At 33.1% G+C, this 14,621-nt stretch overlaps 1 long non-coding RNA gene across 1 annotated transcript; it reads right to left on the bottom strand.

Annotated features, from left to right (window-relative positions):
* Positions 1 to 584: 584 nt before the first annotated feature.
* On the bottom strand, positions 585 to 3,409 carry LOC127713915 (uncharacterized). The gene is made up of 4 exons (XR_007987536.1): positions 3,337 to 3,409; positions 2,492 to 2,734; positions 1,683 to 1,778; positions 585 to 611 (listed from the first exon to the last, which is right to left on the bottom strand). It is a non-coding gene; the product is annotated as an uncharacterized LOC127713915 (long non-coding RNA).
* Positions 3,410 to 14,621: the final 11,212 nt, after the last annotated feature.

Here is a 14,621-nt window from a genome sequence, read left to right as displayed (position 1 = left end):
GAATAAAGAATCACAAGTTGAAGAAAGAAAGCTTCAAACCCATGACCAAAACAAAAAACGAACAGACATACAAAAGTTCACAAACAATACACAGAAAATTAAATATTGAGTAACGTGAACCACTAAAAAACAGTTACTCCGAAAAGGGCAATCATTTCCTGTTGCACTTTTGGCACCCGCAGTGCTCATTTCACGAAAAATACGGTGTACAGTCGGACCCAGTGATGTCATAAATGAGGAAAAGAGACGGGATTATGACTTCAAGTGAAATCGAGGTCATCTGTGACACGTATAGTCTATAATGGCCGAACAAATCATTGGAGCATCAGTAAAACTTTCAAAAAAGTCATTTTAACTGAGAATTGTCACTTCATTAGTTCCATGCATGTAAGCAGCAAGTCTCTTATCAATAAAATCATAAGAAAAGCAAGCCCTGGAATATCGTATTTGGTTGGTATATACTCCATTATTCTTTTTTTCTTTTGGAGGACCCTGTACTTTTGTGTTTGGGATTTCACTAAATAAACAAGCTCAGTTACAATATTTTTTTGTTAGATTGCCAAAAGAATAAAAATGTATAATGTCTGTGTCTTTACTTCCTTTTCATTGCCCTGTAATGATAAAAATAACTTTTAAGTTAGAAAGCTTAAAAGTTGAAGGCCGTTTTATTGCATGGTTATAAATCATAGAAAATCAACTACAAACAAATCAGACGAGATGTGAGAATTTTCCGTATGTTCATATTATCTTAACCAAAAATCAAATTTAATTTTCAAGATATACTTGTCGACAAATTGTTTAAGTCTGAGGTATAAGACTGAGCAAAAAGATCACCTTGACTCTCAAGTATTAAAACTTCATCTCCCTTATATAAGAAACGACATCGGAATGCATTTCACTAGAACTTGGGTATTGAGACTTATGAAATATTGTCATCTAGAACATAAATGCATTCGAATGTCGTTTCCTATTTCAGGGGGATGAAGGTGTATGGGAATGTGGATTAGGCATTAAGTGTGTTTTGCCTTGCATCTGTTTTCGGGTTGTTTCTGTCTTTTACATTATATTATCTTAGAAACGAGTTCCTTCTTTTGTGCTGTTTTGTTGTATACTCTAAATATAATCCACGCCATTCCAGTTATTTCCTGGGAAACCATTTTGTATATAAAATTGATGCAAATATCACACTTCTGTTCATCTTCTTTTTGACTGCTACTTTGTGAATAAGCAGCTAAAAATATGGCTTTGCGTGTCTGTCTAGCGTAAAGCATGATTCATTTTCACATCAAACATACATCTTATTCCCTGAATATGCATGTTATATTTGCTGCTGGACGTTAATCCTCCGTCCATTAATCCACCAATCAATCATACTCCTGGGCCATCGGTCATAAAACTTTACCCAGTACTTAAGAGTACAAGATTTGAGCTCGAACACCAATTCCAGTATTCTAATTGGTTGATTTCTGAGTCTGAGTTCGATAGTTGTGCTCGAAATTTTCATGACCGCAAGGCCTGTTCCCCATTTTTATTAATTTTCATTTTTGTCGTACTTATAATAAACTTATAACACAGTAGGTAATTATACATTCGAATACATGTGTTTTATGCTGTTGGTGAATAGAAGTTTTCTGCCATAGGTACAGTTTCCTCACACTGAATTAGATCCGTGAAAGACTTACCAAAATACTTTTCCAACATCTGAACGTCCCTGGTATTATCACTCAATAACAGTATATCTCCATTCATTGACCGTTCTATTGCACTCACTTCTGCATCTATTCATAAAAAAAGTTATTATTCTAAAGTAACAAATTTTGTTGTGTTACCTATAGTCTTTATGCACATATATTTAAACGCAACATTAAACATGTGTTACGATTATATCTATCGGTATCAAAGGGGTTTTTCATCATATAGTGAATACCAGTTTACCATTTTTTTTTCTTACGAGAAAAAATAGATTAAAAATCTGCTATTTTTATCACTAACACTTGTCAGAAATACATTTTTTGTATAAGGTTTGCATTTCAAATGGATTATGTGAATAATTCTGTGTTCGTTGCATTATACAAGGAAATATTTATAATGAATCTATGTGATGTAGATTTGCACAACATTTTAAATAAAAGCCTTTGTGAGTCTCAACAAATTCTCTGCATTTAAAATTATCTTAATTGTGTAACATGCTGCTATAAATAACGCTTTTAATGGCGAAAATTTCAAAGAATTGCGAGGTTTAGCTAGCTATAAAACCAAGTTTAATCCACCATTTTCTACATAAGAAAATGCCTGTACCAAGTTAGAAATATGACAGTTGTTTTCATTTCGTTTGATGTGTTTGAGCTTTTGATTTTGCCATTTGATAAGGCCGTTTTGAATTTTCCTTGGTGTTTGTTTTTTTTTGTTATTTTCCCTTTAATACTTTGAGTTATGCTTAAAAATAATCAGGAATAAATCTATATTGATACTGTAACATGTATTGACTTACCAAAGTCGTCTTTGATACCTGCAAATTGGCCCCTCAAATCTCCATCATATCCGATTCCGTCCAGATCCACATCAAGTAAGGCGAATGTTGAGAACTGGTTGGTCCAACTGTCCCTTACATATTTTACGTCATCTTCTACCTGATCAAGATCCTTTTTAGTTGGTACTCTCCCTTTTATCTTAATAAACCTGGTATCCAAAGTCTTTGGTCTTTTTCTAATCTCGAGGAACAGCTGCTCCATTTCTAACAGGAAAAGGTTAAATATTTGCACAATGTTTTTTAAAAGATGCAATAATTTGTTCATGTTCAAAAAATTATTTTTATTCTATTGTTTTGTTGCTATGAAATAGATTTTGATAGCAACAAAAAGGAGTAAAATAGCGCTCTCAGTGAGAACCTTCAAAATCACATCTCGTCCATTTCATATCATTTTTTTGCCACTATGTTTGTTTATCATTTTTGATTTCAGCTTCCATTTCGAAAGGTGTGTGTATTAAATTATCTCAACGTATTCACTTCTTATTCATTACAATAGTGAAAACAATGAAAACTGAAGCACACAATTGAATAAATCTGGACGTAGGACAACAGAACAACAGATCAAGTTAAGCTGGGTAATCCTATATAGATTAGAAATTGACGATACTATACTGAAAGCTTGCTCAAAATGTTGAATTTGCTGAGTATCAATCAAGCTTTTTCGGTGTGCAATATAAGCTGCAGTACTTCAGTAACGGTTTAGTGAAAAATGTTAGAACACGATTTTGTGTAATCACATAATATATAAATTCTGCAAAAAATATCACTTACTTATTCATTTTTTAATATTGAAAAAAAATCTATACCTGTATAAAAATTCGAGATATTTCCAACTTCATCATACGCATTGGTAATTGGCTAACAATTTTTTCAAGTTCTGAAAAAGAAATAATATCCATGTACACATTTTATGTAATAAATGAACAGTCACTTTATACATTTTCATAAATTGGTGAGTGCATGACTATAGAGAATCACAAATCAACTGAGCTTCAAGGTAGACAAGAATCTGATTTCAAGACAGAATACAAAACAGTAAATAGACAATTAGAATAAAGAAGAATTAGAATAAACAAGAATTAGAATAAACAAGAATTAGAATAAACTACAACAGTTCAGTATTTAGACTGGCGTATCTGATGACGGTCATGCAATCAAGAAGTACCTCGGTATTTCTTATAAGTGTGAGGTAAGGACGCCAATTCGATGTGCATGTGCTTGTCCTTTTTCTTTTTATTAAACTCTGAGTCAAATTGTCTAAACCAACAGTACCATCAATCAACGATTGATTGATGTTTGCTTACGTCCAGCAAATGTTTCATGCAAGTTCAGGACGAAACAAATATTAACAATAATTACAATAGATCGGTCCTGTAATAGAGACCGTTCGTTGTGAAGGTCGGGGAAATCTAGACTGCAACTGGCAAATGAGGATATACTGGATAGTGACAGATATTTTGCCTTGCAACAGACCACATATACGGACCCCTTAAAGCGTTGTTGTGATGTTTTTTGACGTGCAGAGTTCGTGACTCTCTATACACGAATGCCCCGTATTTTAAAACGTCCCGATTCTTACCCGACGTGGTTGTGTACTTATACATCCCGCACAACCAAACGGATTCATACAGTTGGACGCCTTCTGTAAACCCAAATTATAAATTAAGGAATTTTTTAAGTTCAACTGTCAGCCTTAAAATCCTTTTTTTTATCGTTAAAAGTTAAACTTTCGCCTTACTTTCCTTGTACCTTATCAATAATGTCGTATATATAATAGTTACCGATTAATTGCTACTTTTCGATTATTTGTTAACTTTAATTTTATGCTAATGTTTTGATCATGAGACTACTGTTTGGAAATTTGTGTTTCAATGACGACCAATTTTTTCAGTAAGTCACCAGCCTATAGATTGTTTACCTATATTTTCTCTCCGAAGTGACCTGAACAGTTGAAAAGATATCCAGAGCAATGCAAACACTAAGACTAGTAGGGAAGTGTCTTTCCATGGAACAATTTCAACCAATGAAACATCCTGAAGTGAAAGAAATACATAGTGTTAAATATCCGTGGTATGGACCTGAAAGGAAATATTTCCTCAATACTATATGTAAGCCATATTTTGCAAAATTTACACGCTGATATTATTAAACCTAAAAATTTGATAACACTCACTGAGAATTACAAATTACACATTGAGATTTAAAAAAAAAACATATATAATTATAGCGGTATACCATCTTTTCCGCAAGTTTATTGTTTCTGTTTGGTAATGAATTAATAACAAGATCTATTTTGTTACATCTTGTGATCCGTTTATTTGGCAATCGCCAATGGCAGTCAGCAGGGTTTAAGAACATCAGTTGTTCGACCTGCTAGTCAAATGCTTTTTGTTAAAATATACCTTTTCACTCATTTTGGTCTTTTGGAGAATGTTGTTTGTGCTGTATTTAGACCCCTCTACCAAGAAATTTGTTTTGCATGCACACGTATAAAAATGGCGGTTTTTATCCAACGCAATAATAGGTTTGAACGTTGTTTTCAATTCAGACTTGTCAATTATAGTTTTATATATATATATATAGTTTGAACGTTGTTTTCAATTTAGACTTATTTATATTTTTTCATTTGGGCTTGTATTATATTTGCCTTCAAGTTTATATGATCCGTTCATCCTATTTCGACTCTTCAAAATTCAAGAGTCTAGCCTAAATTGAGGTAAATTATATGGCCTTCCATATGGAATCCGGATATGGTGTACAAATTGTTGCACCTCATGTTTGTGGTATACCTTATTTGGCAATCGCCAATGGCAGTCAGCAGGGTTTAAGAACATCAGTTGTTCGACCTGTTAGTCAAATGCGTTTTGTTAAAATATACTTTTTCACTTTTTTTGGTCTTTTGGAAATTGTTGTTTGTGCTGTATTTAGACCCCTCTATTAAGAAATTTGTTTTACATGCACACGTATAAAAATTGCGGTTTTTATCCAACGCAATCATAGGTTTGAACGTTGATTTCAATTTAGACTTTTATATATTTTTTCGTTTGGGGCTTGTATTATATTTTCCTTCGGGTTTATATGATCCGTTCATCCTATTTCGACTCTTTAAAATTCAAGAGTCTATCCTAAATTCGGGTAAATTATATGGCCTTCCAAATACCGTTTCGATCCCTAACATCACTGAAGAGACATTAATTGTCGAAATCCGGATATGGTGTACAAATTTTTGCACCTCATGTTTGTGGTATACCATCTTTTCCACAAGTTCATTGTTTTCTGTTTGGTATTAAATTAATATTAAGATCCATTTCGTTAGATCTGGTGATCAATTTATTTGGCAATCGCCAATGGCAGTCAGCAGGGTTTAAGAACATCAGTTGTTCGACCTGTTAGTCAAATGCGTTTTGTTAAAATAGACTCTTTCACTTTTTTTGGTCTTTTGGAAATTGTTGTTTGTGCTGTATTTAGACCCCTCTATCAAGAAATTTGTTTTACATGCACACGTATAAAAATTGCGGTTTTTATCCAACGCAATCATAGGTTTGAACGTTGTTTTCAATTTAGACTTTTATATATATATATATATATATATATATATATATATATATATATATATATATATACAGCACAAACAGCATTTTCCAAAAGACCAAAAGAGTGAAAAAGTATATATTTTAAGAAGAATGCTGATTGGATGCTGATCCCAGGTCATTAGTTCACTGACGTCAATAAACTTGCTGATGTAAATGGCGGCGATTGCGAATGTTGACATTCTGTCATGTTGGAAAATGGACAAACAGGACTTAACTAAGCTTTCTCTTAGCATGTATGGGCCCCGGTTTCAATATTCAGGCCTTACACAAATAAAATAGAAAGGTAATGAAACGCGTGAAATAAGAGTAAACAGAAGTTGGGAGCCGTCGTTCAGTCAAGGGACACCCTGGTCAAACAGTGAAGTCGAACTCTATATCATTACTCCCAAAGACCTTATAATATTTACATACAATAACAATAAAAATAAATGTAATGTTCATCAAATGTCTTTATGTACACGTTGCTTAATAGTAAACGTCGGATGCGAAAATAGGAGTGAGTGTTTACTGATTAGCCCGACAAAGTCGTATGTACAAACATACAGCCTACCGCATATGCCGTAACATTATGAAGTTTATAAAAACATTCATATTTATATAAATATCTATTGTATGCAAACACAGCACACAGCACAGGCAATTGTCTCTGAAAAATTTCCTATAGTAAGGTATATAGGAATTTTTTCCAGAGACACAGTGAAAGTAGAATCTTTTGCTTTCATGGTAAAACCTTTGTCATAAACATTTATGTACCATTTCACATAGCAATTAAAGGAAGTTAACTTTTTAAAAGAAAATAGATTTGGGGTATACATCAAGATAACCAAAATATGGTATCTGTGTAATTATGGGGAAAGGGGGAGTAAAGTGAGAAGCAAATTTTGTACGCTACAGCTCTTAAAAACAAAAACCATCACTCTCAAATGAGGGCGCTGTAATTCCCTATATCAAATTTCAAATCTCGTCCATCTGATATGTGAATGTTATTTGATTATGAAAGGCACTTTGAGTGAGAAGTTCTATACATGAATTGTGAGTATACTGTTCTTTTGAAAGTCAAATGGAAAGATTGTTTTTCTTCATTTCATTTGTATTTTGTTTTGTTTTGGGATTTCTTTTCTTTTCAATATTCTACAAAGTATGTCTTTTCACGATCAACCCATTTTCAATAAGTCTTCCATTTCAAAACAAATAAAAAAAAAAACACACACACATTGTTTTTTGCTATCGTGTACATCAGTTGTTTTGTCTGCGTTTTTGATTGCCTTGGCAATATAATAGGTTTTGAAATTGAAATTGAAACACAATGGCGTATTTCTAAAGATGTAACTATTTTTTCAAGGCTTAAAGATTGCTTAAAACTGGTTACAATTTTGTTAGATTTTGAAATTTTGAGTTATGATTAGTTATTATCACACAACTTATAAAAAGGACATTTCTAATCGAAACCTAAATTCAATCGGAAATAAAGCTTTGTTTTGTCTTTTAGGTACAAATTAATTCACGATGGTTAGGAATGACTAAGGATGTTAATATCAGTGTGATTTAACTAGCCGAGTAATATTTTCAAATTCCACAAATTCCAGTGATTTATTTTGTTTTGATTTTCTGTATTTGTTTTAATTTGTCGCCTTGGATGAGCATGGAATTTGCAATTGTTATTAAGCTTTCAATTTTGCAAACACAAATAGTACTATATTAAATTTAAGCGCCTTTCTATGCCACAAAACTGGGTGCATGCTTTTCTCCTTTTTTGAAGTGTAAATTTAATTTTTTCAAAATTCTAACATTTTTCATATTATATATCTGGCTTGGTGCAGCTGGAACAAAGTGTAAAATACATATGAGTTTATTTAAGGCTACATGGCATACAAAGGGAGATCATTAAAGTTTGTGATATCAAACATTTTAGGTAGCGAATGTCATAATCTCCCTCTTTCTCACTGTTCCCTTATTCAAGTCGACCTTCACCTTATATACGCAAACACCTATTTATTTGCTGTACAACTCATTTGCGCCAATGCTCCTTTTGTGCCAATTTATTTTCTAAATAACATGTATCAACTGTGCCAAAAATAAAAAGCATATATTAGCGCCAGTCCAAAAGTAAATATGGTTTGTAATTCATCCCCCCCCCCCTTTATAGCTGACTATGCGGTATGGATTTTGCTCATTGTTGAAGGCCCTTCAGTAACCCATATTTGTCAACTTCTATGTTATTTGGTCTCTGTTGGAGAGTTGTCTCATTGGCAAACATACCACATCTTATTGTTATACAAATCTGGTGAAATAAATATATATATATATAACAAGGGTTATTGGAAACAATTTGCTCAACATGAAACTTTATGTTGCGCTTAGAACAGCCCTTCCAGTTGCTTGGTAGACTCATAATTAAAACACAACAAAGATACCCTCGAAAAAACCCAATCCTATATGTATACTAAAGTGTACCAGCTGAAATGTCTCGCCTGCTTTACTTATATTTATAGAAATAAGAAGATGTGGTATGCGTGCCAATGGGATAACTCTCCATCTAAGTCACAATGTGTAAAAAGTAAACAATTATAGGTCAAAGTACGGCCTTCAACACGGAGCCTGGGCTCACACCGAACAACAAGCTATAAAGGGTCCCAACATGACTAGTGTAAAACAATTCAAACAGAAAAACCAACGGTCTAATCTATATAAAAAAACAAGAAACGAGAAACACTTATGAACCACACCAACAAACGACAACCACTGAATAACAGGCTCCTGGCTTACGACAGGTGCGTACAAATGCAGCGGGGTTCAGTTGATGTTGAAAGTCTAAAAGAAAAAGGTTATACAACAAGTATAACATAAAATTAGCATGATCAATGGTCCATTCAAATGAGATAAAGGTCAGTTGTGACCTGTCAGTCTAACATGCACACCTTACAAATCGTATCATACACATAGTTAACCTATAGCTTATAGTATATGAGAAACTTTGACCAATAAATCATGAAAATGAGGTCTGCAAGACAGACCTGAACACCTTACATTCATTCCATACACCACATATAGTTAACCTTTTGATTATAGAATATGAGTAATAGACTTAACCATGAAAACATAACATTGATTCTTGAACCATTAAAATGTTGTCAAGGTCAGACGAACCTGCCAGATCTACATGTACACATTAAAATCATTTCATACACCAAATATAGTTGACCTAATGCTTAAAATTCATGACTTAAGAACTTAAGATTGACCAATGAACCATTAAAATAAGGTCAATATCAGAAGAAACCTGCCAGACTGACAGGTAAATAAAGGCAACAGTAATATACCGCTATTTGAAATTCATAAATCGATTGAGAAAAAAACAAATCCGGGTTACAAATTAAAACTGAGGGAAACACATCAAATATAAGAGGAGAACAACGACACAACAGAAACACAACACTAAAATGCAACACACACAGAAACGAAAAGTAAACCTTGCAAAGACCCCATATATGATGGTGTATGACCTACAGATAACGTTCATATAGCACTGGTATTCAGTTTTTCGTGTTTTATTACCCCTGAAAACGTTCATATAACACTGGTACAGAGATGCCCGAGGTGTATGACCCCCAGATAACGTTCATATAACACTTTTACTGAGTTGTTCGACGTGTATGACCACTAGATAACGATCTGACAACACTGGTAATGAGTTGTTAGATGTTTTTTTACATCTAGATAACGTTCATACAAAACTGGCACTGGAAATGACCACATACAACAATAATACTAAGATGTTAGAGGTATATATAACCCTTATTTAACGTTCAAATAACACTGGTATTGAGTTTTTCGAGTGATATGACCCCTACGAAAGTTCATATCACACTGCTTCTGAGATGTTCGAGGTGTATGACCCCTAGATAACTTTGATATAACACTGGTTCGGAGATGTTCGAGGTGTATAGTCACTAGATAATATGGCAAGCCGTTTTACTATCTAATCTAACTTCAAGATATCTCATATAATATATAGGATATCTCAAATAATATATAAGATATCTTATTAAGTTTATTAGATATCTTGAAGTGAGAATAAATAGTAAAACGGCTTGCCATAAGATAACGTTCCTTCAAAACTAATACTGAGTTGTTAGGGTTTTTTTTACCACTAGATAACGTTCATATAACACTGTTTTTTTGTTGTTTTCCGAGTGGTATGACCCCTCAAAATCGTTTGTATTACACTGGTACTGAGATGTTCGAGGTGCATGACCCATAAAAAGGTTCATATGACACTGATACTCAGTTGTTCGAGGTGTATGACCCCTAAATAACGTTAATAAAATACTTGTACTGATATGTTCGACATTTTTGACCCCTTGGTAACGTTCATATACCACTGGTACTGAAATGTTCAAGGTTTATGAACCCAGATAACGTTCCAATAACACTAGTACTGAGATGTTCGAGGTTTATAACCTTTAAGTAACGTTCATTCACACTGGTATTTAGTTTTTCGAGGGGTATGACCTCTAAAAATCGTTAATATAACACTGGTACTGAGATGTTCGAGGTGTATGATCCCAAGAACACGTTAAAAACACTTGTACTGAGATGTTCGAGGTGTATGACTCTAATTAACGTTCATAAAACACGGGTACTGAGATTTTCGAGGTGTATGACCACTAGAAAACGTTCATACAACACTGGTCCTGAGATGTTCAAGTTGTATGACCTCCAGATAACGTTCATATAACACTGGTACTGAAAGTTTGGGGGTTATGACCACTATATAAATTCCTACAACATTGGTACTGAGTTGTTTGAGGTTTTTTTTCACCTCTACTCAACGTTGCAACATGAGGTTTTCATGGTGTGTGAACCCTAAAGAACGTTCAGTTTACAATGGTACTGAGATGTTCGATGCGTATGACCCCCAGATAACGTTCATAAATACTGGTACGCAGATGTTCGAGGTTTTTGACCCCTAAATAACGACGCATTAACCACTACACTACGGTTCTTTCATTTGGGGATACAATTTTTGTTTTCGCATTTGTCAGACTGCTGTGTGTATCCTTTCTTTGTAGTTATTTCACCGCAAATTTCCTGAATGTTTGTTTGTGTTTAGGGACTTACTTTGTTTGTGGAAAACATAAATCGATCTAATTGCAATTTATACTTTATTTACCTTCAAATGTTTTTTGTTACCGTTGTAGCTCAGTGGTATTTTTTATTCTATACAAGCACTCACTGGAAATACAGGTAGCCATTTCCCAGTCATTTTTACTAATGTAGTGACTTTTCCGGGTGTGTGTGTGTGTGTGTGTGTGGTTTTTTTTTTTACCAACTGCAGCAGTTTTCATACTTGTTACTGTTAATTGTTTCTACGAAATAAGTAATTTTAACAATACTTTAAGACTTTTTTATAAAACAAGCCCATTGTCGATGCAATGCACATATACATAGAGTTGTACTTCCAATGTGCTTGAAAAGAGTTTATTTTTTAACTTTTGTAACAACAAAGAAGATTTCAAATCAACCTATTCCTCTCATCACAAATGCTTAATAACATGATATTCAAAATCATTGTAAATTTTCTCCTGGAACCAACAGAGATGTGTGATCAACGCTCTGAGTAAAAACGTTCAACCCATGCGAATAAGGCAATATACACCGAGATTGCTGACTTAGATTAGCATATAAAGTTAATAGAGTTGTGATCGATTTTTATTGCAATAATATAAGGCTAAATAGGAAGGTTCGTTTCATGTTTGACTTCTAGATCTACTGGTGTCAATTCGTCTTCATTTACCGTCGTCTGAAATTAAAAATTAAAAGTTTCTGTTTAACGTAAAAATTAAAACAAGAGCATAACAATTCGTACCAATGAAATAAGAACATTTTTTAAATCTGAACTAAGTTATTTTTAGAAGAATCTTTGTTTTGTAGTCAGAGAATAATGAATGATTAAATCATTGTGTTTTGTGTACCTTGCAACTATCAACCATAATTTTTATCATTCAAATCAAAATACATTAAAACGTTTATTTCATGTGATCTAGGTTTGCTTACTATACATTTTAAACAAGAATTTGAAAACGTAATAATAGGTACAAAATGTACCTACAAACAGAGTGTGCGTGTGCCAAAAAGCGCTGTCACGTAATTCCGATGATAATAATCATGATGATTTAGAAAAAAGTTTCCTCCCATGAAATGATATCAATTTTTCGAAATAGAGAGGTAAAAGATACCAAAGGTATAGTCAAACTCATTAGTCGTAAATAAACTGACAATGTCATGGCAAATTGAGAAAAACAATAATAAGTCAAACAACTGTCTACAAAACACAACACAGAAAACTAAAGACTGAGCAACACAAACCCAACCATAACTCGGGTGTGATTTCAGGTGCTCCGGTAAGGTAAACAGATCCTGCTCCATATGTAGACATTGTGTCCCGATTTACTATTGAATATTCGAAGCTGCTTACGAAATATAAGTTTGAGCAAATACAAGATAAGTTCTAAGTAATTCCAGTTATATTATATGAAATACTGAACCTAAACAAAAAGTAAAATACCCATTGAAAATAATCATTTTGTCTCAATCTTCAGAGTTGTTTAATTAACTTTACTTTACCACTTTATCTACCATAGGAGTTAAATTAGACCGAAAAACATTTTTATTTTAATAACTGGTATTCTGACATCACGTACATTGTATGTAAGAATTAGCTGTATCTGACAAAATCGTTAGAGATTATATAGGGAGTGTTAAATTTTTGTAAACAAACTTATTAAGATAAAATAAGTAGATGTGGTTGTTTGCCATTGAGACAACTATCCAGCAGAGTCGAAATGAAACAGATTTACGCATACATAGGTCAACGTGCGGCCTTACACAATGATAAAAACCCATACCGTATAGTTAGCTATTAGGCTCCCACCATAATAAATTGTTGAACACGTCAAACGAAAAAATCAACGGCCTAATCTTTGACAAAATATTTCACAAAACAAATATGACAGACAGCTACCAACAAAAACCGAAGGATTACAGGTTCCTGATTGTGGACAGCTACATGTAGAATGTGGCGAGGCAAGCATGTTTGTGATTGCTAAAATCTCTCCCTGTCTTGGACAGTCTATTACCGCCCAATATAAGAACAATTTGTGAAATTCAGTTGGTAATGACTCTACAAAAGACTTATCAGAGACGCTCGAATAAAAAAATGTATGTGTATATGTGTGTATTTGTATGTGTGTGTGTGTACGATAAAATCATGGGACTATCCTTGTAACAACTTTAAAAGATGTATATATGTTTTACCAACTGTAACAGTCTGCATATTTATGTTAAGTGAGCACACGAAACTAGTACTTTTAACAATAATTTAAGAGATTTTATAGTTAAGCAAATGCATTTTGTATATTTACTTTCTGAAATTCTTTAAACTATGAACCCAAATGCAGAATAAGGGATCCTTGTTCTCATCTTTAATAGTTAAAATAAAACTTACATGTACAGCCTCTAAGGCATGGCCCAAGTTTCTTACCTGCAATTCATACAATAGATTTCTTATTTGTATACAAAAATCCATATTTTGAATGAACTATATCTTGAAATGAATTTTAGCGTCTGCATCTAATTATGAAAACACCATATTTTTGTCAGTTTAATTTTCAATTTTTTAACACTTAAAATCTATATAGATTTGTTTACCTTCACTCCTAAATTTACGTATTTTTCAAAATCCTAGCAGGCGGATCCCAATTTGAAATTAAATAAAAGAAATAGAACTCTTTGATAGAGAAGGTAAAAAAGCCAAATTGGTATATTTGACTGATTTACATCTGTTTCTATGTGGTTTAATATAGGTGCATAATTGTATGCATCTTATATACGTGCTTTTACTTAAATTATAGTATGGAGCTTCGAGATATTTGTGAATTTTTAAATTATAGGCACATTTTCATTAAACAGTAGATTGTGGTAGGTGCAAATACAAGTGGATCTTTTTTGTGCATAAGCATAAATTCCGCGGAAAAAAATCCCAAAGAAAGATAATAGATGGATCTTTTTAAAGCATTAATTTGCATCTCTGCCCCCGGCGACAGTTTTTTGGGAAAAAATCCTAAAAATGGGCAATAATTTCATCGAAAAGAGACAGTCGAGTGCACCTTTGTTTGTTCGGGTGTGTTTGAGTTGACTACTGTGTCTTGAAAACGTATAAAGCAAAAATATTTGATACATCATCTCGATACAAATTCTATCATTCTTATATATTTAGGCTACAGGTTGATTTAAAAACATTAAAATTCACAGTACTAAAAATATGAAATATATGGGTCAAGTGAAATACCTTTCAAATGAGTCATAACAACAGAGTAGGTGTGTTCGAATAACAATTTTTTACTAAAAGTACTTGACGAAAGACTTTACAAGTGGATCTTTAAAATGCATAACTTCATAAAAACTTCATTGTTTGTGTGTGTTATCTAGGGTTATAA

The sequence above is a fragment of the Mytilus californianus genome, unplaced genomic scaffold (assembly GCF_021869535.1).
Source record: "Mytilus californianus isolate M0D057914Y unplaced genomic scaffold, xbMytCali1.0.p SCAF_88, whole genome shotgun sequence".
NCBI lineage: Eukaryota > Metazoa > Mollusca > Bivalvia > Mytilida > Mytilidae > Mytilus > Mytilus californianus.
Note: the sequence above shows the minus strand (reverse complement) of the source record. Positions and strands in the feature narration are given on the sequence as shown.